This window comes from Camelus dromedarius, chromosome 7, assembly GCF_036321535.1.
Source record: "Camelus dromedarius isolate mCamDro1 chromosome 7, mCamDro1.pat, whole genome shotgun sequence".
NCBI lineage: Eukaryota > Metazoa > Chordata > Mammalia > Artiodactyla > Camelidae > Camelus > Camelus dromedarius.
The window spans coordinates 44,931,218-44,958,488 of NC_087442.1; the positions used below are offsets into that span (position 1 = coordinate 44,931,218).

Here is a 27,271-nt window from a genome sequence, read left to right on the forward strand (position 1 = left end):
TGTTGTTCTCTGGAGCTTGAAGGCAGTCCCAGGAGAAAACTCTAGAAGGATGTCATTTTAGAGAACAACAAAAAAGCACTTTAAGAAAGGGAAACAAAAATGAATAATGAATAATGAGTACGCAGGAAGCCGAGGATGATTGTCCTTGGGGAGTTACATGCTGAATCTTTGATTTCTAATATGTGGTTCTCAGAGTCCTTAGAAGTGAGTCTCTCATCCAGCCTAGCTTCCGAAGCTGGAACGCTGTGCCAAGTCCTGGAATTTCTCAGTGTATTTCTCGACCAGTTGGATCACTCTCAGGGCACTTAGGAAGGATCCAGGAGCCGAATGGTCTGGGGTCAGCTATGCTAATGAGAGGTCGACGCTCCTCCCATCTCCCCTTGTGGAGCCCGCCTTGCACAGAACTTAGCAGCTCAGGCATGGAGGGCAATTATCTGCTGTCCACCTCTGGGAATGACAGCTCCAGGATGTTTCTGGCTTTTGTGCGACTCATTTGCTTTCACTAAAGAATGGGCAGAGAGCTGACTGCAGCTGCATTAGTGAGGAGGGCAGATCCAGCTGCAATAAGTGGAGATGCATTACTGATAGCCTTTGGTGCACGCAGCCTGGCCTGAGGAAGCAGGGGCCAGCGGAGAGAAAGGAGCCAATTCTTGGTCTTCAAGCTGTGCACAATTTGAAACGTGTATACACGGAATTTATCCAGAGATCTGACCTGTATATTGAAGGACTGGTTATCCAACAAGCCCAACTTTCTGGAACCCAGAAAAAAACTTAAAAATTAAACACCAAAGGTATCTGTACATTCAAAAAGGATGTCGCAAAGCCCATATGTTTCCTCATAGCACTGCTGCTTTGGTCCTTGTTGAGAGTACATTTATTCTTACTTTATACAAAAAAAAAAAAAAAAAATCTGTCTTCAGCCTCCACTAAAACTGCTCTCAGTGGACACTAGTGCCTTCCTTGGGAAAATAACGTTCTTTCTTTTACCAACTGATTCTCTAGGCAGCATTTTTAAAATGTGGATTCCTCTTTCTTTCTCCCCTGACTTTTTAAAAATTAAATAATTGATTGAGGTGAAATGCACATAACATGAAATTAACCATTTTAAAGTGAGCAATTCAGTGGCATTTAGAATATTCAGTGTTGTGCAGCCACCACCTCTATCTAGTGCTGAAACTGTATACCATGTCCCTGTCTTTTGAAGTACAAAGCTTTTCCTTTAGTTTCCCAGGCCTCCCCTGAGTCTCAGAAGTCTGGCTTGAGAGTGAATGATTAGGAAATGTGAACACGTAGAAACAAAGAATAGCTGTTGGGCTGAGAAACTGGTAACAATTTAGACTATAAGTCATATAGCAGAGTCACCGAACTCCCATTTCCCTGAAAGATACAGATAAAAGTCCAACACACATTCCTAAGTTGTTTTTCAGAAACCAGATCCGCAGCAGATGAAAACTGCTGACTGCAAGCACATAGACCCCAGATCAACTGAAACCAGAAGACTGATAACGCTTGAAACTTCACCTGATGCCAACCAATTTGAGAACTGAGCACAAACTGATTACACACCCCTCGCCCCCTTCCACAAGCTGCCTTTGATAATCCTTCCCTGAAAGCCATTAGGGAGGTCAGGTCTTCTGAGCACAAGCAGCCTGTTCTCCTTGCTTGACTCTGCAATAAACACTGTACTTTCCTTAACCACAACCCGGTGTCAGTAGACTGGCTTTGCTGTGTGTCAGGTGAGTGGACCCAAATCCAGGTTCCGTAATACCAGTGTCCTAAAACACTTCCATTACTCCAAAGTAATTCTCTGTATTCATTAGTAATAAATCCCCATTCTCCCCTCCCTCTATGGGCTTGGTATACATGAGATCCTGGTTCAATCCCCAGTACCTCCATTAAAATAAATAAATAAATGAATAAACCTAATTATCTGCCCCCACTAAGTAAAATAAATAAAAAATTTAAACAAGGAATATATACATAACTGACTCACTATGCTGTACACCAGAAATTGACATAATATTGTAAATTGACTGTAACTTAATTAAAAAATACAATTTAAGTTTGTATTTACCCAAAAATTACAAATGCAGGAAAAAAATACTAGAAGGAAATGTTGAATAAGTGTAAGCTGAGGTTGTTGTTTATAGATAGGATTAGAGGTAATTTAATTCCCTTTCTTTAGCTTCTATTATTTTTTTTTTTTTGCAAGAAATAATGATGTAGAGAAAACACTGAAACTTCATTCTTTCAGAATCTGACTTTCTTCCCCTCTTGTCCTCCATTTCACAGTCCCAGCAAGCCACACTCACTTGGAGGAAAACCATGGACTCTAGGTATTGAAATGCTTTATTCCAAGTACATACTCTTCAGACAAGTTTATTTTTTGGTCCAGTGATTCAGTTCATTAAATTAACAGTCTGTAAGAACCAGCACAAGACAGTTACTGCTTCTTCCCTGAGGTGCTAATTCCATCAGAGTGCGATATTCCTAGTTACTGCAGATGGAAGGGAATTGTGTGTAAGTAAGGATCAGCGAGCATGGCACTTGCTTTGAGGAAAACTACGTGATACAAGTCCTAACAACACTATGGAGAAATGAAGATGTTAACACAAAGGTGAAAAACCCACTTTAAGAAAAGGTAAAATATACTCCCATTGAGGATTCCAAGTTTCCATTGCTATCAGTAGGGAAAGGTCTATGGGAACTGGGCTATGGCAGGGCAGAAGCAGCCAAATTGAGCCCTTCTCTGAAGTTTCTTTTGTTATGGTTTGGTAAAGCTATTGTGGGCATTCTAAGGAATAGGGCAATATATTATAAGGGAGAAAAAGGTAACATAAAAATTAGTTAACTGATGACCTTAGCAAAATGGTAACAAGGGGACAGCATCTTTTTGATGTCAAGTTGCTGAAAGGTCATCTGTAGGATCTGGCCGATTGAGTGGTCTCTGCCTCCTGGGCCTGAGATGGGTGCCTGCACCCCTCACCCTGACTCTGCTTCCATCATTTCTTTGGGATTCCTTTTATTTATTCAACAAATATTGAAGGGTGAGAAGCTATGGAGGGGTTTTATGAATAGATTGGGGTTTTAAAAAAATCACTCTGGCTGCAGACTAGACAATAGCTTGCAGGAGAGAAAGAGTGATTTCCTGGGAATTGGTCATAAGTGGCTTTTCCAGGCAAGAAATGATGGCGGCTTGGACTCCAGTGGTGTTGCTGTTGGAGACTGAAGGAATTTAGGGGGATTGGTGAAGGAGTAGACCTTCTGGGTTACCCTATAAAAAATTGAAACACACCAAAGAGGATATAACATAGGAAACCTTTTCCTGCCAACATATTTGTTAGAGATTTGAAGGAAAAGATACAGTGGATGCTGTGGCTTGGCTCACTCAACTTCTAACCCAACCTCTCTCTAATGTGCCTTACTGCAGAGGCTGGAAAGCTGAAAATTGCATTTCCCAGCCTTCCTTGCAGCTAGATTTGTAGATGCAATTTGGAATGTACCAGTCAGATGCATCCAAGCAAGGCATGCATTTGGATATGAAGTAGTATAGGAGCAGCAGGCAGATGTTTTGCTGGTGTGCTTTGTGGCAGGAGGGGTGTGGTCCTAGCAGTTCTGCCAAGTCTTTCTGGCTTAACAGGTAGCCTACTGGTGGTGGCAGAAGTGGCAATGATCTTGGTCGCCCAGTTTGGCAGTCCCTGGCACATAAATGCTTAATACATGTGGGCTGTTATTATAATACCTAGTACTATAGGATGCCCATGTGCTATGGAGAGTATACCTAAAAGATAACGGATTGCCAGCCTAGCTTTTGAGGTAGTTCAGTCTTGAAGGAAATATCGTTTCATGGTTTAATGTATATGATGTTGGTGTCCCTTCACCCCTGTTCTGTTCCTTTTTATAATATATATATCATATATAAGGTATATGTATACCTTATGCACCCACAGTATAACATGCTAAAAAACTGGTTCTGTCAATGCTCGGACAAAGTTATTCTGTTGTCACTAAAGGTGAGCAATCTTCCTTTAGAACATTACAGAAATTTTAAACATTGATTTAACAAAAAATGACTAATAGAGTTAGAATCAACTGTGACCTTTAGATGCACTGATAGTACCCACTTAAACTAAACAGAAGCTGCGTCTGACCCAGGAAGCCGAATGATGTTGCAATTTCCTCTACGAGGCTAACTTGATTGTAATAAGTAAGAATTTTTGATCAAAAAGTTAAGAATGTCAACAAACACACGCAGGAAGTGACTCTCTGCTCCTAATTCCCAAAATAATTTCTCCCTTCTCTGAACACACTTTTGGTACCTTTCTTAGGACATTTTCAATTTTTTTTAGCTTGTATTATAGTTATTTATATCCATGTCTGATCTGCCCAATATATGAAACTGTACAAACATCAAGGGCAGGGACATCCGTTGATTCATCTTTGGATCTCTTAAAATGCCTGCTAAGAATGGTTACTTCTACAAAGGAGGCAGTTGATCTCTGTTTAACGAAGGAATTGGTGAGTTATCATGCATTCCTCAGAGAAGTAACACTTCTGAAAGAATGCTTACAGGGTGTTCCTATGCAACTAAATACTTTGATCTATTTTCCAGATAAAAGTGAAGGGGAATGAAAATGAGCAAGAGTGTAAAGATGGGGAGGTTGCATCATTTTTTCAGACACATGTTTTCTTCACCTCCCATCAGTGGTGGGAGTAGCAAAAAGAGAACACTGTAAGAAGGCAGGAGACTCAGCCTCTAATCACTCATAGGCTGTATGATTATAGTGAAGATGCTGGAACTCTCTCCCCCTCCTTCATAGAAAAGATTGATGAAGTAATGAACTGCATACAGTTCCTTCTCATCAAGTTTGCTTATAGTTACCATTCCAGAAGATTGATGCTCTAATTTTATGACTTTAAGACCTTAAACTTAAAGTCGCTTAAAGTTTATGCAGCCTCAGTGTGGTAATTCAGCATCATGCCACATGCTGACCCTGCTCCATCAGTAGTTGCTTCCTAAAGCATTGTGTTGAGAAGGATTCTGAGGCCTTATTTGTGCTCAGTGGAAATGACAGCCTTGACTTCATAGTGATGTCTGACATGAGGCAGGAAGGGGAGTGGCAGCAAATAAGCCAAGACATGTCATCTATGATCTAGTCCAATGCTGTCACTCCACCAGAAGAAAATGAGAACAGAAATTCAGCCTTAAGTTTACTATGTGCCAGGCATTATCCAAATTGTTTTTATACGCACAAATTTATTTAACCCTTAGACAGTCTTAAGAAATTAGCATTATCATGATTCCTATTTTGTAGATGAGGTTTAGGGAAGCAAAATTTGCCTGAGGTTTACATTCCGGAAATCCTTATCTTTAGGCACTACGTTATACTGTCTCCTAATCTGTGGGCATTTACTATGTGCTGGGCTAACAGTACTCAGCCAGGAGCGATTTTGTCCTCCAGGGGACATCTGGCAACGTCAGGCGACTTTTTGGTTGTGGGGAAGAGAGGGTATCCTTGAACTTAGTGAGTAGAGGCCAGAGATGTTGCCAACTGCACAGGACAACCCACCACAACAAAGAAGTATCTGGCACCGAATGTTAGTAACGCTGAGACTAAGGTGTGAGTTAGGCTATATCATTTCCAGACTGATGAGGAACTCTTCCTGTAGCCCAGCAGGTACAATTACTGTCTCCATTTTGCTTAAAAGAAAGGCGCCCTCATCATCAGGAGGCCTCTGGAGTTCCCCCTCAGATGCAGGAAAACAGATGTGGGTTGTGAAGAGGGCCGTGCTCCGGGTCTTGGTTGAGCCCCTGGGACGTCCCCTGCCAAGTGTGGGTCCTTGGCTTCACGCAGGAAAGAATTCAAGAGCGAGCAATAGTTGAGTGAAGGTAGATTTATTCAGAGAGATACGTTGAAAGGCAAGAAAAAGGCCACGAGGTGTGGGGGTTGGGCGTGTTATTCACCATGTTAATGTATTACAATGAGCATAATGAAGCTCAAGATCTACTAGAAGTTAAATCTCTCATCATCCTGAGCCTCTAGGCCTACTGGGGGTTGAATCTTTTACCATTTTGATGTTAATTGCTGTAGCATTCCTTGAATGGCTATGCCCTGCCCCCTTCCATCCTGTCTCACCTCCATGAAACTCCTTTATTATCACCTTCCTTTACTATTAAAACCTGTCAATGCTTTTAACATCTGCTTACCTATTACTAATTTCAGAGCTCAGAGCATTGGGCCAGGTGTGAACAATTCTCGTGGTGTGTGTCTCCAAAGGTAAAAAGTATTTGTCCAACAGTTCAAAGAGCGTCTTTAGAAGCTCTTACTATAGAACAATTGGTCTCACTGGAGTAAACATTCAGATCCTTGCTTTAAAATAAAACTCTGAAGAGAAGGCTAATTTTGGGACATAAAGGGCTTTTTCAAGAATTAGCTCTTCATGGGAGTCAACTTTAATTTTTTTCCTTTTGTTTTTAGGAGCTGGTGAGCCTGGAAGCCTATTTAGGAGTAGAAGAGGAATGAAACTATGAAAAGGCACAGTAAGATTCCTCTTTTTCTTAGAAGCAAGGCACAATATGAATATGAGTAATTCTCATCCTGTGCAGTTAACTGCCTCAAGTACAAATAGAAAAAAAGATACAGACTTTTTTATTTGGAAGAAATTGAAGAAAAAGCCAAGAAAGGGATGCTAGTTTCTACAATAAAGTCCTATGCAAATAACTTCCTTTCGGATTTAAGGCTTGTCTCCCTCAGGAACAAACAAAGCTAATGAAACAGGGTGAGGGTGGAAAGTGGAGAGAGGAAAAGAAATAAAGAGAAATAAAAGAGCTTGAAGCAGGAGGAGAGAGGAGAGATTGAACTGCTTTCTCAGAGAGGAATTACTGAATGGAAGAAGGATTGGGGAAACAACGGTCGTGAGCAGGGTGCCTCCTTGAATTCGCCCCGGGCGCCTGCCAGACTGGTTCATCCACCCCGCGTTGGTAGGGTGCGGGGACGGAGGGGGCTGTTATTTAAAATCCGCCAAGTCATTGGATTTTAAATATTCTCTAGTAAGGTTCTCCAAGTGCCAGCACGAGCAGCAGCATAACGGTGGTTTGGCTCTGCAGCTTGTGGGGATCCTCCCGCCCTCGTTGCCGCCTGCCAGATCCAAAACAGACAGTCCTAGACATTTCGCAACCGGGATGGTTCCAGAAAGCGGAGAACCAAGCGCAATGCATGAAATGTGGATAGCCTGGCTCCAGCAAGGGCCTCAGAAACATTATTTGGGGTCAGTTGGGAAACTAGAAATGCTTCGAGTGCCGCAGGTGGTGGGTGGCACTGGAATTTACATTCTGGAACCCCTCGCCTAGCGAGCCACACTCATTTATCCAGCTCGGTGAGCTAGGTTAGAAGGATCTTCAGGGAGGTTAAAAAGCCTGCATTTGCCGTTCCCTTTGCCAGGAACACTCTTTCTAAGGCGGGTGTGGCAGCTCCTTACCCGTTCAAGGTTCAGGAATCTGCCTAAAAGCCACCTCCACTGAGGGGCCTTCAGGGCTTTTCACAGCACCCTGTTACACCCGTCACCACTTTTGAAAGCTCTGCTTAGCAATTACCTCAGTGCTCCTAGTTCTTCGGCACTTTCTCGTTTATTTATATTTGCGGTTTTTGTTGTTGTTGTTGTTCATGGTCTGATTCCCCACTAAAGCGTCAGCTTCACGAGAGTAGGAACATAGTGTGCTATTATCACAGCTTCATGCCCACAGCTGCTCCGGGAGCACACAGTAGGCGCTCAGTGTTAATTCTCTTCCCGCCCCGCCACCTGTGGCACCTGACACATTTGCAGTCTTCAAACTGAGCCCAGGTGATCAGTTATTTGCATTCATGCTAGGATCAGAGGAGGCCGAGGAGTGAGTGGGCAGTGAAATTGGGTGGACTTTCTCGTCTTACGAGGAGCTCCTGCATTTAATCGTAACTGTGATGCTTTCTCTCCCCTCTCCCTTGCACCTTAACTGCACAGAACAAACTAGTACACTCTCTTCAGGTCTTCTCGTGGGACCCGGCACCAATCTGCATCACTGGCTCTGGATGCCGGGGTCCCATACCGATTCTGTCCTTCGTCATTCCGTGCCTGCAGTCCTCCCTTCACCACGTGTTTTCTCCGCTCTCCATCCCTTTGCCTCGGTCTGAGTTCCTCAAGAGGCCGAATCCTCTTTGCCAGTTCCACTAGTGTGTCTCCTGAAACCTTGTTCTTAAATCAGCCCCCCCTAAGCTGCCCTCATTTCTTTCTCCCTCCCTGGCCCGGAAACGCCGCTCCACGAAGAGTTACTGAGCGCCAACGGCAAGCAAGTAGCGTGCTGGGCAGCCGGGAACTTCTCTTACCCAGACCAGGTGCACCTCTCATCTCCCTCTCTTTCGCACCTGCGGGGCACTCGGGTTCTCAACTCTGCAGACTGCGTCATGGAATCCGTCCGCTTCTTTCAAGTGCATCGCCCCACCTCCTTCCCCGGGAGCTACTCCTGATTGGTGGAAGTATGGGTCACTCTGCCTACCCTCCCGCCTTCCCCACGTGGGCCCACCCCAGGGCGGGCGCAGTCTCTTCCTCCTAGCTCCCGCCCCTCGCTCCCCTCTGCGGCTAATCGCCGGGCGGCGCGCTCGGAGAAGTTCTGGGCGAAGTCCTGGGAACTGGCCCAGCGATAGCAGCGCCGGCAAGCGGGGCGGGACAAGGCGAGCCGAGCGCGAGGCGGCTCGTGCGCCGCGCGGGCTCTGGTCCTGCGAGTCGTCCGTGACTAGCTGTGCCCAACCCAGTCTCCTGCTGCTGGTGCGGGAACTGTCAGCTGCGCGTTGCCGGGGGACTGGAGAAGCCGGCTTTGCCTCCTTCCGCATCTGTGGACAAACCCCGGAGCCGGGCACTGGGGAACTAGGCGGCGTCCTTGGCGGCAGAGCGCTCAGGTAAGCGCTGGGACTCCCGCCAGAATGGTGTTGGGGTGTCGTGGGGGCCCGGCGGTGGCGCGGGCTAGGAAAGGCTGCAGTTTGGGGGGCGCCACCAGTCTCCGCAGGATCGGAGTCCGCTTGCTGTCGCCCAGGGAATAACCGGGTAGTAGGGCGGCCCCGAGTCGGGGAGATTACCCTCGGTGCCGGCCTCCCCGGAGTTAAATAAGGCCCGAGTTCTGCCCACCTTGGGGCTTGATTCTCAGAGGGGCGGTTTGGCTGGGATTTTGGCGAAAAGGCGCCGAGCCTGGGTTGGGGGCGCGGGAGTATGCGGCACCGAGGGGCTGTCCTGGGCAGCGACCCCGGGGCAGGAGGCACAGGAAACCAGCTTAATTGGGTCGAGCGCGAGGCTTCACCACATCCGCGGGATGGGGTGCACCGGGAGGACCCGGGCGACGCTGGCCTTGAAGGCTCCGGACTCGCCCGCTTCCACATGCCGGGTCTGCTCTGCTCCCCAGTGCCCCCGCTGGTGGCTGAGGGCACTCGCCCCTTCGGGCTTCCTAGCGCCCTTGGAAGCGTTTGCAGCCTCTAGAGTCACTGACGGGCATTGTTGTGTAGATCGTCACGATATTTCTTAAGCCGGGGCCCTCCGCCCTCTTTCGGTAATGCCAGCCACTCTCTGCACACTTGTACTCTCCCTCCTCCGTCTCACAAACTACCAGTCTCCTCCTTAGTCGGGACTCTGAGCCGAAGGAGCTGTGAAGTTGTCGCTTTCGATGTGTCTGGGGACCGCGCCGAGGTGCATCTGAAACCCCACCCCAACCCCCCCGCGATATTGCACTGACTCATAGTTTGAGTACTGGGATGAGGGCATTTAGAAATATTTTAATCTGCAGCTGCAAAAGACATTTATTTCCAGACAGGTAAAGGTATAGGTTCGACTCCTGCTCATCCTCACTCTACCCTCAAGGATCGTAAAAGGTGAGGTTCCCTCTTTTGGTCCGAGGAGACCAATTAGGCAGACTTGGGCAGAAATGCACGCAACCTGAATGATCATCGCCTCCACCAACATGCTAGCACACCACCCTGTTTGGTGTTCCTCACAGCACCCATCTCTCTCAGATTATCTCCTTGGGCTGTTTGTTGTCTGCTTTCCCCTACAAGAATGGATGTTGCAGAAAGCAGAGAGCCTTACCTGTCTTGTCCATGACTCCATCCCCAGTGTCAACAACAGTGCCTGACACACAATAGGTGCAAAAGAAATATTGATAGATTGAATAGTGGAAACTTATCTGTAAAATATGAAGAATGATGATCTTATAGCTGATTTTGATTTCCATGTTTATTTATCCTTTTTCTTCCTATTGAGAAATTGAACTGATACCAATAGTTACTATTAATTGAGCACAGACTGGAGCTGGATATATACTAGAAACTTTGTATAGTTCATCTCATTAAACATTACAGTAGTCTTATTAGCTGGGTATTTCTAACCAGGTGGGAAATTGAGGCTCCAGCAGGTTCACCAATTTTCCCAGGATTATCCTGGCAGAACTAGAATTCCAACTCATTTTCTATTGTGCTGGGCTGCTTCCAAGAAACTAAAATTTGGTTTTCACCATTACAGCTAATAGACATTTAGCATTATTCGTAACCAAAGCTATTGCTTAGCCAGAAGATTTGTTGCTTTATCATTATTGAGATTTAGTTTCAATTATAACTAATAATTATGCCATAGGCCAGATAGATAATACAAGGCTGCCATAGGCTTCACCATCTTGATGACAGTGCTGTGAGGTTATCTCCATTTTATAGATGAAGAAATTGCAGCCTAGGTCCAGGAACCAGCCCAGGGTCAATAGTAAATTGCTGAGCTAGATTTTAATAGTTCTGACTGTGAATCTTTAGCTCCTTCTGCTGTACTGAAGTGTCTCCTGCTTCCACTACTTAATTAGATGTTAACTCATGATAGAGTCTAATGATACAGAATATTAAAATGGTCTGAGGTTGGGCTATAAAATGTCTACTATTTTTTGAATTGTTGAGACTCTTACTGCCATTGATTTTTTTGATTGAGTTTATGGTTTGTGGGCCTGGTCGATGGGGCACTTTTAATGCAGGAGGAAAGGAAACTCTCCTCTCACCTAGAGTTAAATTTACTTTCACCTAAATCTAAAGAGAAATCTGAAGGGTTTTACCCACTGTGGTAACTGAACTTTGAACGCAGTAATGCTTTCTGCCTCTTAAGGAAGGTACTGGAAGACCAGCTGGTTCCTTGATTCTCACACATAGAATGGAGAGTTAGAAACCACTACCAGTTCCAGAAGCTTCTGCAACAACCTTTTAGCAAAATAATTACATTTCCACTTTTTGTTCTTTTGTAGTGAAACTGAGGGCAAGAAATTGGATAAGTTTGTCATGTTACCACCTAAAGGGCTAATGACAAAACAGAGGATGAGAAGGAATTCGAGATCCCTTTTTTCTTCTACTTCATTCCAGTTTCAGGAGTGTAACATTTGTCCTTGCATGAGGACCTGGATAATCCATGGTTTTAGTTAAACTGTGCCTCTTGGCAGTGCTACATTTTCTTATCTGTTAATTCCATTTCAGGAGTACTCCAGGGAGGGTTGGAGAATCCTCCAACCCAGAATGTCCACAGAAATGGTTGGTCTGTGGGGCGCTAAGGAACATGGAAGCTGTTAAGATGAAGGAGCCTTCATAGTTGAGAGTTGTTTATAGTTCCCTGGGCATTCTTTTCCTGTCTACATCTTATTCATCAGCTTTTTAGCCCCCTTCTCTGGAAACGTCCTTGACCTCCCAGTGACCACTGTTCAGACCACGTTAATGCTCCCCCCATCTCTTGTCTCTCTCCTCCGCAGTGTCTGTCACATCCATGCCTTCCCGTTGCCCCTGCACTGTCTTTGCTCAGGGCCTTAGGGACTTCTGCACTCGGTCCTAACACTGCCAACAGTCAGACTTGCCTCCCTCAGCCGCTCCTTCCTATCACAGTCAGGTAAATTCCTTAGGTCCTGTTGTTATATTGCTAGAAAGTTTTGAGTGGCTTATACAGTTAATAATAAGGTTAATAACGGCAGCAGGAGCTGCTGGCCTTCTTGTGCCACGTGCTGTCATGAGTGCTGTACGTGAATTAAATTGTGTTTACTCCTCAGAGCAACGCCAAAGCAGCCACTGTGATTATCTGCCCTCCAATTTCTAGATGAGGATGGGAAAAGTTAAGCTCACAGCAACTTTACAACTAATACAAGGTGGCCCTGAGACTCAAACCCCAGGTTCTTTCTCTCCCCTTTTAAGGTAGACTCCTGAGCCTAACGTCAGGAGCAGCCTGGGCTCGGGTCTGCCTTCACCCATCATTCCCCAGCCCTGTGGCCTGGCAGCCTGAACTGTATTCAACAGCAGCATTTTGCCTTTGCCTAGATAGCTCTTTCATGGTTACTTCCTGTGAAACCCCATCTTTCAAGGCTGAACTCAAACCAATTCCACCAGAATAATCTCTCTGAACTCAGTGTCTCACAGCATTAAACACACACACACACACATACACACACAATCCCCAGTTCAGTTTCTGATCACTGAGTATGTTGGTTTCTTTCTTTCCCTCAGCCTTTTTGTTTCTTTCATACCCACTCCCGACATTCCTCAACCACAGTGCTTCCTGGGTTATTTATGCAAATGTGTTGCCTCCTTTACTAGATTGTAAATGCCTTGAAGGCAGGGCGAGTACCCATTCACCTGTTTCTCCCTCATATTACTAAGCCTGGCATCCTATCCATAGTACGTGCTCAATTAAAAAGAGAATAGAAACAATTATATTTGGTTACATTGTTAGAATGTTCTGTGAAAAAAGTAGTTGGAATGTGGCATTTGGTTTCCTACTTTTCGATCCACAGTACTGTAATACTGTCTTCAATTTATGATGAAGCAATAGAAATCCTAGGTATTTAAATCCATGAAAAGCGCCTATTCTGGTTGTTTTCACCTTGCATATATTGCATGGAGATCACAAACCTAGAAACAAAACAAACACTGTAAGGTAAATATCTTGCATCTTATATGCACTATTTTTTCATATATATGATAATGGTATTAAAATGTATTAAAACTCATGAAATTTAACCTAATTTTTGTCAGTGCTTTATTCATCAATGAATATTTCACATTTTTTAACCTGATTTACTTGATCTTCTATGAATCACCTCCAGCTCATACTGCATCACTAGGCTCTGTGTGTTCCCGACAGGACAGGTTGAAATAAATTCAGCTCCCCACCTGTATCCCCGGGGCTATGCATAATGTGCTCCTGCTTCCCAGGTTTTGCAAAATCTTCTGTCCTCTTTATGTCTTCCTCCTCACTCACGTGCATCTGGCTAGTCCCCACTCATCCATCACATTTTAGTATGGACGTCACCTGTAGGAACCATTGCTCTGCCGCCTCCAGTTGGAAAACGCACACGGCATTCTGTGCCTACTTCTTTTGGAGGGAGCAGTTGCCATACTGTTTCGTAACTGCTCGTCACTTGACTAAATCTTCCCTGAAACCACTGACTCTTTTTGGCTTACATTAGAATCACACAGGGGTCTTTTAAAACTTTTCCTTACCTGAGGCCCCACTCCCAAACTTTCTGAATGGTTGTTCACTGGAATTTTTTTTCTTAAAGGAGTTTTCTCATTCTGTGTTATAGCTGGGTAGTATTCCGTTGTGTGAATGTAACATACTTTATTCAGTTACTTATTTTTTATAACAGCATTATTGAGATATAATTCACATTTTATATAATTCACCTATTTACAATATACAATTCGATGTTTTTTAGTATATTCATAGTGTGCAACCATCACCATAATTAATTCCAGAACATTTCATCATCCCCCAAAGAAATCCATACCCATTAATAGTCTTCGTCCTCACCCCGCAACCACTTACCTACTTTATGTCTGTATGGACTTGCGTGGGGCATTTCACAAAAATGGAACCATGCAGTATGTGGTCTGTTGTGTCTGGCTTCTTTCACTTGCATGTTGTATTTGAGGTTCATCCCTGTTGTAGCGTGAAATCAGCACTTTGCTCCTTTTCATTGCCTAATGACGCCCTATTGTTTGTATAGACCACGCTTTATTCCTTTTGCCACTTGGCACTGGTATTTTTTTTTTAACCTTCCCCAGACAATCCGAATGTGCAGGCAGGAATTAGACCAGAAGTTCCTTTGAGTGTTGTTTATTGTTGTGTCCTGGCAGGCTAGAATAGTACCTGGCACAAGATAGATGTGTAATGAACATCTGAATGAATGAAGTGTTTTGTTTAAAGTATAACTCCTGTTATGCTGGTGTCATCAAAAAGCATTGTCATTAAAAAGAGAGCCTCATGGTTGATTGTTTAGATCCTGATTTGAACAGATCCACTGTTAAAAAATATGAGATAATCAAGGAAATTTGAACATGGATGAAATGCTACTATTTTTAGGATTTGCTTTACAATATCCTGGTGATGGGGAGGGAGTATAGAGAAAACAAGGCTGCCCGTGAGTTAACTGAAGCAGGGAGATGAATTTATGGGGTTTTTAGTGCTGTTCTCCGTATCTGCTGTCCCCTGAGGCAGCCATTGGCCACTGTGGCTGTTGTGCACTTCAAATGTGGCTAATCCTCGTTGAGATGTACTGTAAGTGTGAAATACACACTGAGTTTCTAAGAGTTAGTGTGAAAAAGAATGGAAAATTATCTGTAATTTTGCATTATTGTTTACATGCTGAAATGGTAATATTTTGGATATATTATGATAATATATAATTAAAACTAATTTCACCTGTTTTCTACTCTTTTTAATTGGCTGCTTAAAAAATTAAAATTGCATATATGGCTCATTACATTTTCTCTTGGATGCTGCTGCTGTCTACTTTTGTGTAGGGTTTAAAATTTTCATAGTAAGTTAAAATCGAAGACATCTGAATATTTTAGAAGTCTGGAGCAAAATATTTTTCATAAAGGATTCCTCTTATGTGAAAAGACTGGGAAATATTGATTTGTTCAAAGATGATTCTTTGTAGAAGCTTATAGCAGGCAGGCTGTAACCTTCCGGTGTCACTCCTGGGCTTGCTTCATCTATGTGAAAATCTAAAAATTATTTTGTAATAAATGGGATAGCAGCATGAAGGGTAGAAGAATTGCTCCTTTATTTATCTGATTTTTTTTTGTTTTGAAGTTGATGAAATATTTCCTTCAGCCTTGAAAAATATGGAAGTGCAGTGGTAGTTTCATCGTTCTTAGTCACACTGTTTATATCCTGCAATTGAATTTTCCCTGGACTTGCTTTATAATCACTCTGCCTAAATCTGTTTGTTTGGGAGCCAGAATATGATTGTTTCTAGACCCCACAAGGCCCCTGGAATATGAGTGGAATATGATTCTTAAATAATAATAATAATCATGTGTAGATTTAAAGCTGAGAAACAAATTGTTTTCATATAAAATTTCTTGAGATGAGTGATCTGTCACTGTCTAGGTGTCTGTGTTTACTCACAGAAGAGTAGCCAAGGTAATAAACACAGCTTTAGGGGGAAGGGATGGGGTGTGGAGGCTAAATGAGTGACCCTAGAGGATATTCTTTCTCATCAGTGACTTCTGAGCTCGTGAGAGAGTGGACCTGAATTGAAAAATAGCTTGAATGCAAAGCAGAACAGAATTAAATTGCAGTGAGCAGCCCCAAAAGAGATGATCAGAGGGTCTGTGGCTATCAATATGAAAACAAGTGTATTCTTTTGTTTACTCTCTACAGTTAAAATAATAAAATCTGTTTGTTTTCTTAATGTTGTATGGGGTCAAACACTTCTCAATAGAACATTTCTTCACTTGTGTATTAAAATACAGCACTATTAAAGATTCCCAGACTTGTTTTTTGTCTTGATAGCTAATGCTGTAATACAAGAAATTTAAAGTTATACTTTAAATCTTATAAAACAAATATTCCTCCCCCAGTTATTTGTGGTGGACAGTGATCTGCAATGTTTAGAAGCAAAAGCTAAATAATGTATTTTTTAGTCTTACATTGTTAGACTTGAAGTGAATGCCTCCCTAGAATGAAAGCAAGCAGTGTGATTTTTGTTCATCCATTGGATGAGTATTGAGCACGCGCTACATGTCAGGCGCCAGGCTGGGTACAGGGATATGGTGATCAATTAGACAAATGTGGAACCTCCCTTCAAGAGGCTTACTGCTTAGGGATTAAACAGTCACAGAGAACTTGTTAATTACAGTGAGGATCTGTGGCTCCAAGGGAATGAGTCTGGATTTTAATTGGGACCCTGGAGAGAAAAGTTCCATTTTTTTGTGGATCATAATTCAGGCTGCTGATGGTCTGAAGAAGGAGGAGGAAAGAGAATGTGGCTGGGGGGTCACAGAGAAGGGTGACAGGAGTGAAGTCCTGCCCTTATTGTGTCTGTCTGCCGATTGCAGGAGGCCAGGAGGAACTGAGTAGGAGGAGGCGTTTTAACTCCTCTCCGGGGTTTTGAATTGCTCTCTGTGATGGTACACGCAGGTGTGTTTGTGTGTTACTGGGAGTTGAATCTACAGCTGAGTTTTTACCACCTCTGGAACTGGAACTGAATGAGATCTAACAACCTGTTCTCCAGCATGGCCAAGGAAGTAGCTTAAAATAACGTGCTGCCTCCAACTCTAGTGTAGCTCAGTTGTCTAGCGTCTGAGATGAAGTGGGCGAGGGGTACGTGAAGGCTTCCAAGAATGTAGGGGAGACTCACTTGGGTTTTTTTTTTTTTCTCACAGGTTCAGAGCTGTATCAAGCAAATTTCTAGTGTATGTGGAATTAACTGAGATTTCCTTCGGAGCTTGCTTAGGGTCTGGGGAACTGTCCTGCCTTTAAAGGTGGTGATGATAATTACAAAGAACAACATAGCAGTGGCAGCCGTAACTGCAGAGCCCTTCCAACATGCCAGGTTAAGTGCTGCACTTACACTGCCTCATAGACCTTCCAGTAATTTGAGGTGCCTCATCATAGCAGTTTACCAATGACCAAACAGAGGCTGGGGAGCAGTTCCTTGCTCTTTGGTCACCCAACTTCTGTTTATCCTCCCTGATTTCCATTTGAGAAATTACTTCTTTGGATCTAGTCTGCTGGGACTAGAACCAGGAGCCCCATTCTCCCTGGCCGTGGGTACCCCTGGGAGCCAGGCCAGTCAGATGCTTCTTGCTGGAATCTGGGTCCAGTGCCAAGGGTCATGCAGATTCTGCCGCCGAGGATGTGTCCTGACCAGGCCGTTCTTGTCTGCACTGCATTATTGTCATCTGGCTTCAGGTCTCATGAAGCTGTGCCAATGCTCGCCTCTCCAGCACCCTCTTACTTCCTGAAACTGCTATTTTCCCGATACATTTTTTTGTTTTAGCTGCCAGAATGTTTTCTGTTGCTTCCACTCAATGAACCCCTGACTGTCAAAAGCCTAGAGGGGCTTAAGTAGTTTACCCATGGTCACGAAGGGACCAAGTGGCAGAGCTGGGGTGTAGTCGGGTCATTGACCAGAGGGACCCTCAGTGTGGTGGAGAGCACAGGGCTGGGAGTCAGAGAGTCAGAGGCTGACTCCAGTCCCAGCAGTGCCTCTCCCTCTGTGGCCGTGGGCTGATCACTGCCTTTTTAGGATGAACAGGATGGACAAGATGAAATTTACACACGTATCTAAAGGACACCCAGCTCCAGAGGATTTCCTCCTCCGTGAGATTTTTGGACATACTGTGTTCCAGTTTCCAATGCAATTAGAGGTTTGAGGTGTGGTTCGAGGCAGTGGTTTTCAAAGTGTGGTTCCACTTTGAGTTGCTGTGTCACTGTCACCTGGGGACATGTTAGAAATGCAAATTCTTGGGCCCCACTGCAGGCCTATTGAATCAGAAGCTGAGGGCAGGGCCCAGCAATCTTTTACAAACCCTCCAGGTGATTCTGATGCTCACTAAAGTTTGAGAACCCCTGGGCTAAGGCATTTTCATTTTATTAAAAACAATTTGTTATGTATTAGGCGCTACCTAGACTCAGGAAGCATGTAAAAATCTATCAGCCACAGCCCCTGCTCTTAGGAACGTTCTCTCCAGTTGGGGAGACAGGTATTAAAACACAAAGGGAGAGGTAAGGAGGGGTTTAAACTTGCTGTAAACAAGGTGTTGAAGTGCGGTGGGAGCACAGAGAGATGGTGGGAGATGCTTTTGCAAAGAAAGGGGGCATCTGAGTCAAACCTTGAAGGACACACAGAATTGAGATTAAGGAAGGTCTCGGTGGGGAGGACATTCCAGGCAGAGAATGAAGGATGCACCAAGATGTAGCATTTTTTTTTAATTGAAGTATAATTGATTTACAATATTATGTTAGTTTCAGATATACAGTATAGTGATTCAGTATTTTTATAGATTATTACTCCTTTTAAAGTTATTACAAAATAATTATTATAATTCCCTGCACTGTACAATGTATCCTTATAGCTTCTCTATTTTATACATAGTAGTTTGTATCTCTTAATTCTCTACCCCTATCTTGCCCCCGCCCGCTTCCCTCTCCCCACTGGCGTCCACTAGTTTGTTTTCTATATCTGTGAGTCTCTTTCTGTTTGATTACATTCATTTGTTTTATTCAAGGGGTAGCATTTTATAGAATGATGAACCCTCCAGTTTGATGAGAAGGACTATTTTAAATGGGAAAAGTGACAGGACATGAGAATGGAGGGGTAGGTTCAGGCCCAAGTGGAGTGGATCCTCAGTCCTGCAGGAAGGGTTTGGACTTTACTCTGTGGACAGTGAACAAGGTGGTGATGTTGGGGGAGCTATCTCAGAGGAAGCGTTCCCGTGGTGGTGGAGTTGGTAAGAGGCTGGGGATACCAGCACAATAAGACCTGAAGGAGGGTGGGAGAAGAAAGGAAAGACAACACAATAATATTGGAACATTAGAATGACAGCCCCTAGGAACTAGGGGGTCAGGGGCCAGGGCTGAGGGAGAAGTCAAAGATGATTCTACGGGCAATAATAAGTGGGATTGGTACCATCAAGTGAAAAATAAAGTTGGAGCCTTACATCACACCTGCCACTGAAATAAATTCCACATGGATCAAAACTTTTAACATTAAAACAACTGGGAGAAAAAGAATACTATTTTAATGATAACGGGCATGGAACATCCTTTCAAGATACAACACAAAACGCAGAAGCTATAAAACAAAAGGTTGATTCATTTGACTACATTTGATTTTTGCAGGGCCAGTTTTTTTTTTTAACTATGTCAAAAGGCAATCAATAAATTTAGTAATTCGTGTCACAAAGATCTAATTCCATCACTGTGTAAAGAACTACAACAAATCAGTAAGAGAAGGAACAGTTACTAGAGAAGCAAAGCATTTGAACAAATAGTTTACAAAACTGCATACAAATGACTCTTAAACATGTGAAAACTTTAACCTCACTCATAAAAAGAGAAATGTAAGTTAAAATTTAGCGAGGTGCTATTTTTCATCTGTCATACTGGCAGATATAACAAAAAGTGGCAACACTATTGGCAAAGGCTTGAGGAAAAGAGATTCATGGTGGATGGAATTGTTAATTGATCCAAGCTCTGTGTAGAGCCCTTGGCAATATCTGTCAAAACTGCAAACACATGCACCCTTTGAACCAGCCATAACCATTATGTGAATTTTATCCTACAGATAAGTAAATGTGCACAATGATATACGTGCAGTTATTTATTACAGCATTGTTTGAATAATTAAAGGATTGCAAATAACCTAATTGTCCATTGATAGGGACTAGTAAATTAATAATGGAGCAATTAAAAAGGAGGCAGCTCTGCATCTACTGATTTGTAACAATCTCTGAGATTACTGTTACGTTAAAAAAGAGCAAAGTGTAGAATACACAGGTTTGTGGCATACATGTCATACATACCAAGGTATGTAAGGGATAGGTCAATTTGAGTAAAAATATATTCATACATAACATTTTATATGTATTTATACATAAACATGTACATATTCATGCATATGTACACATACTCATAAACTAGATGGGGGAAGCTCAAGCCAGCTCGTAGCAGATTGTGGGACCCAATTGTGTATATCTCTTCCCAATTCCTCAGTCAATGACTTTGTGGTGGTGGTTTGAAATTGGCCAAGGGGGGAGTATTTCCATCATGGAAATCAGCAGAGGAAACAAGTCAGGGTTTTTGTTTTTCTAGAGAGCCGGTTGATAAACATTTAGTAGTACCATATCTGTATCATAAATGTAAAATATCTCTTGCATACAAATGGCTGATAGGCACATGAAAAAATGCTCAATATCTCTAATTATCAGAGAAATGCAAATCAAAACTAGAATGAGATATCAAATCACACCAGTCAGGATGGCCATCACTAAAAAGTCCACAAATGATAAATGCTGGAGAGGGTATGGAGAAAAGGGAACCCTCCTACACTGTTGGTGGGAATACAGTTTGGTGCAGCCGTTATGGAAAACAGTATGGAGAGTCCTTAAAAAACTAAAAGTAAACTTACCATACGATCCAGCAATCCCACTCCTGGGCGTATATCCAAGATACACGCACCCCAGTGTTCATAGCAGCACTATTCACAATAGCTAAGACATTGAAACAACCTAAATATCCATCGACAGATGACTGGATAAAGAAGCTGTGGTATATTTATACAATGGAATACTGCTCAGCCATCAAAAAGGGTAAAATAATACCATTTGCAGTAACATGGATGAAGTAAGCCAGAAAGGGAAAGAAAAATACCAAATATCACTTATATGTGGAATCTTAAAAAAAAAACAACAAAACACGAATAAACTTAGTTATAAAACAAACAGACTCACAGACATAGAAAACAAACTTACAATTACTTGGGGGGGAAGGGAGTGGGAAAGGATAAATTGGGAATTTGGGATTTGCAGATACTAATTAACTACTATATATAAAATAATAAACAACGAATTTCTACTATATAGCACAGGGAACTGTATTCAATATCTTGTAGTAACCTATAATGAAAAAGAATATGAAAAGGAATATATGTATGTGTATGTGTGATTGAAACATTATGCTGTATACCAGAAATTGATGCAACATTGTAAACTGACTATACAATAAAAAAAAAATCTCTTGAAGGCTATACAAGTTGGTAACGTTAGACTCCCCAAGGAAGGGAAGAATGATTGATTAAGGACAAGTGTGACATTTAAATTGTACCTTTGGAATTTTGTTCCAAGTAGAGATATTACTTATTCTGCAGTAAATAGATAAAGAAAACAAAAAAAGTAACTGCAGAGTTTCAGGCCTATGTGACTGTTATTCGAGGTGTCACTGACTTCTACAGAAGATAGAGGAATAGATCTTAGGGGAAGAGAATGCTTTCAGTTTTGGACTTGCTGAGCTTGAAGTGTATGGGTGATATCCGGCAGATAGCTCAGAAGAGAGGGCAAAGCTGGGGATCAGTCCTGGGAGCCAGCAGTTTAGTTGAAATTATGGCAGTAGAGGAAGTTTCCAAGGGAGGCCCAACCTATGCAGCCTTTTGGGCAGTCCCAGGAGAGAAGGGGGATGCATGTGGTACCTTGGGGAATGCCAGGCAAGAAGCAGGTAGGAGAAGGGTATGTAGTCACAAAGGTAGGGGGACCTTATGATAATCAGGGCAGCTTTCATGGATTGTCTACGAAAATTTGAGCCACTCTTCTCAGTTCTTTTTGAGAGAACATCACCTCATTTTATTCTGACGGCCACCCTATGGGGTGGGTATTATTTCCATAGTTGCTGGTGAATTAGGGAGGGTAATTCCAAAGAAAAACCAGGAAAGAGCTCCTGGGAGGGATGTTTATAGAGAAGGACCTTGAAGTGTGGTAAGATTTGAAAGGTCAAGATATTTCAGGCAGAGGAAGGGATGAGCAGAGGCCGCCCGATGAGCTAGAGGGGAGAGCCTGGGGGCGCACCTGGCTGCCCCATTTTCTGCAGGTGCAGAGCCCCCGGAAGCTCTGGAGCTAGGGGATGTGCTTTCAGCAGTTTGACTGGGAGTCACATACAGGAATCAAACGTTGTACTCCTGGAGCGCTTACTGTGTGCTCGCTGGTGGGGAGGAGGGTTGCTGGGACACTGGGGAGATTACCATCAAACTGAGACAGATCGTGGAGCCGGCCTATGACTTCAGGTTTTCAGAGAGTCTGCCGACAGGCACTGATGGCTAGTGCCAGTTCACTCCTAGGTGGTTTTTGGCTCAAGCTGCATTTCCCTCTGTGGTGGCATATCTTTTTCTTTCTGTCTTTCAGTAAATTGTGGGATGGAGGCTGTATTTTCCAGGTGACTGGGCAGTAAGGGAAGTTGAGGTGAATGAAGGAATGATTATTTGTTGATATATGTTTTTATGTATATGATTTATATATGACTTGGGCTGAGAATGAATATTCTTGTCTCACAAGACACCCAGAGTCCTGCCTCTGCTCTTTACAGAGACACTGTACCAGCTGTTCTTTTACCTTGCAGACATACACCTACAAACTGTAAAACTTCACCTCAGTTAGATTTTCAACTCAGTCTTTTTCTAACCCAGTGTTGTCTTAAGTTTATTATATGTGTGTCACTAGGGATAGTACCAATAATGAAGGGTCAGATAGGAAAAGGATCATAGCTGCAGCCTAAACATGGGTCAGAAAAAGGACTGTGTGGACTTCTTCATGCCAACCTGCTTACACATCACGCTCCTGACTTGTAATTCCTGTTTTTCTAGTCTTTGATCTCCCAGCCAAAATCACATTCCAATTTGTTACTTTCAATTCTGCATCAATTGTTCCTTGATTAAGGGTCTCGGAGCCTCTTTTGTTATCTGGCATCCAAAGGTCTAATTTTCTTAGGTGTATGGAGATAGGTGTAGCTGGGTGTTTAGATATCTGCCTTTTCTGACCCACTGATTAAGACACTTTTATCTGACAAATGCCAGGACCAGAGGGACAGGATGTTGGAATTTGGGGCTCTGTAAAATGTGTGATGTGTGGTCCTGAGAGGTGCTCTGATTTTTCTTCATTGCTAACAACTTCAGAGATGAGTTGGGCAAAATAACCTTGTTCCTGAGTCTTACTCTAGATGGTTAACTCTGCCTGAGGTTTAGCATATCATGGACTTCCCTGCATCGCTGTGGATAGTACTGTTTTTCCTCCCATCTCTCAGAGGCATTGTGTAAGAATTAGCCAAGCGTTAATAGATGTGAAGGGGGTTCTGGAGGAAATGAGAGCCGCTGATAGCTGGTTGAGCAGGAAGCCAGCTGGAGGAGTGTGGGATGGGACTCATGGTCATCTGCCGTGTCTCTGCGGTTCTAAACTTCAGCAGCACAAGAACGACCTGCAGCGCTTTGCTGCAGATTGCCGGGCACCAGCCAGAGTTTTTGATTTCAGGAAATCTGTGGAGGGACTGAGAATCTGCCTTTCTAGCAAGTTCTCAGGTGCTGCTGGTATAAGGACCACTTTGAAAAATCCAGGCATTGGTACAGCAGGCAGAAGACTGAGTCTCAACTAGCCCCAAGTCTACTCTAATTGGGGGGATTGGAGAATTCTGGTTATCAGTAGGTTATCATAACCCTCATATTTTCTGTTTCCATGTTGACAAATCACTTTAATATATTTTGCTTCTCACAACAAAATAGCCCTGTGAGATAGCAGGACAGAAATTAACCTTGTTATAAATTAGACTGAGAACCTCAGGTAAGGTGAACAATTTACCCAAGGGGCTGATGGCAGAGCTGAGACTTGCATCTAGATTTTTTTTTTAGTTTTCCATTTTATTTATTGATTGAATATACAATGGAATATTACTCAGCCATAAATAGAATGAAATAATGCCATTTGCAGCAACATGGATGGACCTAGAGATTATCATTCTAAGTGCATTTAGACTTTTTTAGTGTAGCTTTAGTGTTCCTTCTCCATTGCTAGTGAACACTTAGAGATCATCTGCTCTGAAAATGCTCAAAGTTTGTTTTAATTACTCCCAACACAAAAGCAGCTTTTCATTTTAGAACAGTTTTAGATGTACAGAAAAGTTGTAAAGAGCGTACAGAGAGGTCCCATTTACCCCACACTCAGTTTCCCCTCCTGTTACTGTCTTACATTAGCAAGGTACATTGGTCACAACTAATGAACTAATACTAATACATTATTATTAACTAAAGTCTGTACTTTATCAAGGTTCCCTTAGCTTTAACCTAATGTCCCTCTTCTATTCCAGGATCCTATCCAGGGTTCCACGTTATGTTTAGTCATCATGTCTTATTCAGCTCCTCTTGGGCTATCACAATATCTTATTAGGCTTCCTTGTCTTTGATGACCTTGACAGTGTCAAGGCATACTGTTCAAGTATTTTGTAGAATGTCGCTCGATTGAGGTTTGTCTGATGCTTTTCTCATGATTAGTCTAGGGTTGTGGGTTTTGGGGAGGAGGACCACGGAGGTAAAGTGCTGTTCTCATCATACAGTATTGAGGGTACACACCATCCACATGTTCTGTCACTGTTCATGTTGACCTCGACCACCTGGCCGAGGTAGCGTTGGTCAGGTGTCACCCCTGTAAAATTGCTCTTTCTGCAGCCCACTCTGTGTGGCCCACAGCTAAGGAGTGGGGAGTTAATGTTCCACCTCCTACATGAATTATTTGGCATTCTTCTGCATGGCAGGTTGGTCTATCCTCCCCAATTTATTTATTTATTCAATTAATCATTATTTATATTGGTATGGATTCACAGATATTTACTTTATTCGTTGGGTTATAATACAGTAGTACTTTATTTATTTTGGTGCTGAAATGTTTGCAGCTTTGGCCAGTAGGAGTGCTTTCAGGTGGCTCCTGTGGTCCTTTGACATAAGCCCATCATTGTCGATTTTTAGAGCATGTCCTTATTTTCTGGCACTACAGGATGCTCTAGATTCACCTGGTATAATTCTTGCTCAGCCCTAGAATCAAGATTTTAATGTTGGTCTTGATCCATGAAATTGTTTTCACTCTCCACCTGAATCACCACCCACAGTGGAAAAACACTGATCCATTTCCACCCATCACTTTAAAAATAAGGAAATCAGCACCTTGAAAGGTGAAATGGCTTATCTGGAGTACATGCAGTTGGTAGCCAAGCTGGGGCCCGGACAAGGTCTAAGTCCTCTGGACTTCTAGTCCTGTGCCTTTTCTACCATTTTGCGCTGGCACTTTCTACATTCGGAACCGGATTCAGCATACTCCCACCTCACCCACCTCCTTGCACATGGGTGATCGGATGGGAACCGCCTGCATGTGCTACTGTCTACTCAGGACAGATGTCAGCAAACAGGGGCAAAGGATCCTGGCCAGATTCCTTAAGGAGATGGCCACGACAAGTCAATTTACTCATCAGAATGGGCTTTTGTGATGGCGAACAAGTTACAAACCCACAGAACATGACTGCTGGCATCAGCACTTTGCAACTGAGGTTTGACCATATGTCTGGCCTGTTTTGTGGGGAAGTAGGGACAGAGGGAGGCTTGTAGAATCCACACACTCTTTATTTGGGTTCTCCTCCTCTCCTTGGGGGAGGCAGAAAGAAGTGGATTCCACCAGCAAACAACCTCACATTTCACTTCATCCTCTGCACCCCTGGCATCCTTAAAGACGGAGCTGAACGGACAGGTTTTGGGTGTTCTAAAGACCCAACAGCGGTATTAGGATCTGGTGTGAATTAGCAGTCACACCAGGAAGCTTATTTTCCTTTGTGTTAGGAAACAGACTTGTCGTCAAATGGTGCCTAAGATGCAGAGAACAATAAAGAACAAACTTACTTTATATCAGTTTTTCAGAATGTTCCACTTCAAAAGATATTTTTTGATTTTTTTTTTAACTAATTGAGAGTGGATACTCTGGCTAAAGAATTATTCCTATAAAAGGATTTAAAGAATAAGGCAGCAATGATGTTTTAGAACATTTTGTTTGCAAGCAACAGAAACCCATCCAATTTAAGGACAATATAAAAGAAAATTTACTGGCCTATGTTGCTAAAAAGTCCAAGAGTAAGACTAGCTTCAGGCTTGGCTAGTTATAGGGGCTCAAATCATGTCATCAGGTCCCTGTTTCTTGCCATTTCCTATCTAGCGTTTTCATGTGGCTTCATTCTCAGGCTGACTTTCTCCATGTGAGTATCTCTTAGCAGCTGTAAGCTTATTTCCAGCATACTGAATGACTCTATTCTGCAGATGCTTATTGCCTCTGAGTGTCCCTGCCCTTGGTCATGCCCCTAGCCCTGAGCCAGTTACTTGGACCAGAGTTATCAGGGCTGTCACTTGCCAGGTGTTGGCCAGGTGTTCCCTGTGGAACCAGGGGAAGGATGTTTCTTCTGAAGAATACTAAGGTGCTGGTTGATTGAAGGATGAGTTGGATGGATAAACAAACTTAACGGATGCCTGTCTTTTGTAGTGTTGTGAACACTCAGGATAAATGCTCGATGAATGCAATGAGTAAATGTTCAGCTCTGATGCTATCTGGAGGTTTATTTAGTCCTTTCCCAAGCAACTCATTTTTTGGACTTATGAGTTCTTCTAGACAGACCTTCTGGTCATTCCTTGATTAATGTACTAACCTGAGGTGCCAGTCCTTGTTACACCTCAGCAAGTGCTCTTCTTGCTGTTCCCATTGCTAATTTCAAGTCTAATTTCAGGTGATGGCTAGGTGATAGAGATCCTCTCTTTGAACCTGTTTACCCAAGTCAGTGTTAATTTATGTTTGGTTTTGGCTGAATGGTCAGCATAGATGCCTTTAATAAATCTACTTTGCTGTATTAAGGGAAAGGAGGTAACTTCTGATCTTTCTTTTTCCCTTGATGCCGTTCCTAGCTCAGATCATTAGTGGTTAATTCTAATCCTTTCTCCTGTAAGGGAAGCACAATTTTAAAAATCATGACATAAGCCAAGAATTATTAGTTCCAGATCAAAAAAATTTTTACTTGAAAGTTTGATTATTCAAATCTCTTTCCTGTCTTCTTGTTACTTGCCTTCTGCAAATTTCACTGCTTATTAGCACTTTTACTTGAAAGTGGACAAGATAAGATCAAGAGGTGTAATTAAAACCTTGACAGCATCCCATCGTCTCCTTGTTTCTTTTTGGAGAGACTGCCTACTTGGCAATGTTTCTATGCAAAACGAGTTTTGTACCTTGACTAACATGAATTGTGATGAATTATCTGTGAATTTCAGTTAATCATCTTTTTTGTATGTCCTCTTAGAACAGGAAGTTGAAAGTTGCCTGCAAAGTCACCTCTTCATGGTGGCTGCCTCGATTTCTGATCTTTTTCCCTTTGCCTTCTTCTAGAGTCCTATTGAGAT

The 27,271-nt window shown here is 42.9% G+C and overlaps 1 protein-coding gene across 6 annotated transcripts in view; it reads left to right on the forward strand.

Moving 5' to 3' along the window:
- Positions 1 to 8,591: 8,591 nt before the first annotated feature.
- The window catches only part of OSBPL3 (oxysterol binding protein like 3), a 162,072-nt gene continuing 143,392 nt past the window's right edge, over positions 8,592 to 27,271 (forward strand). For 4 of the 6 annotated variants that reach the window (XM_031455064.2, XM_031455063.2, XM_031455065.2 and 1 more), the window contains exon 1: positions 8,592 to 8,930. The gene's annotated coding sequence lies outside the window, so the exon portion shown is untranslated. The remainder of the gene's footprint in view (positions 8,931 to 27,271) is intronic. The other 2 variants (XM_031455066.2, XM_031455068.2) reach the window with 1 other exon arrangement.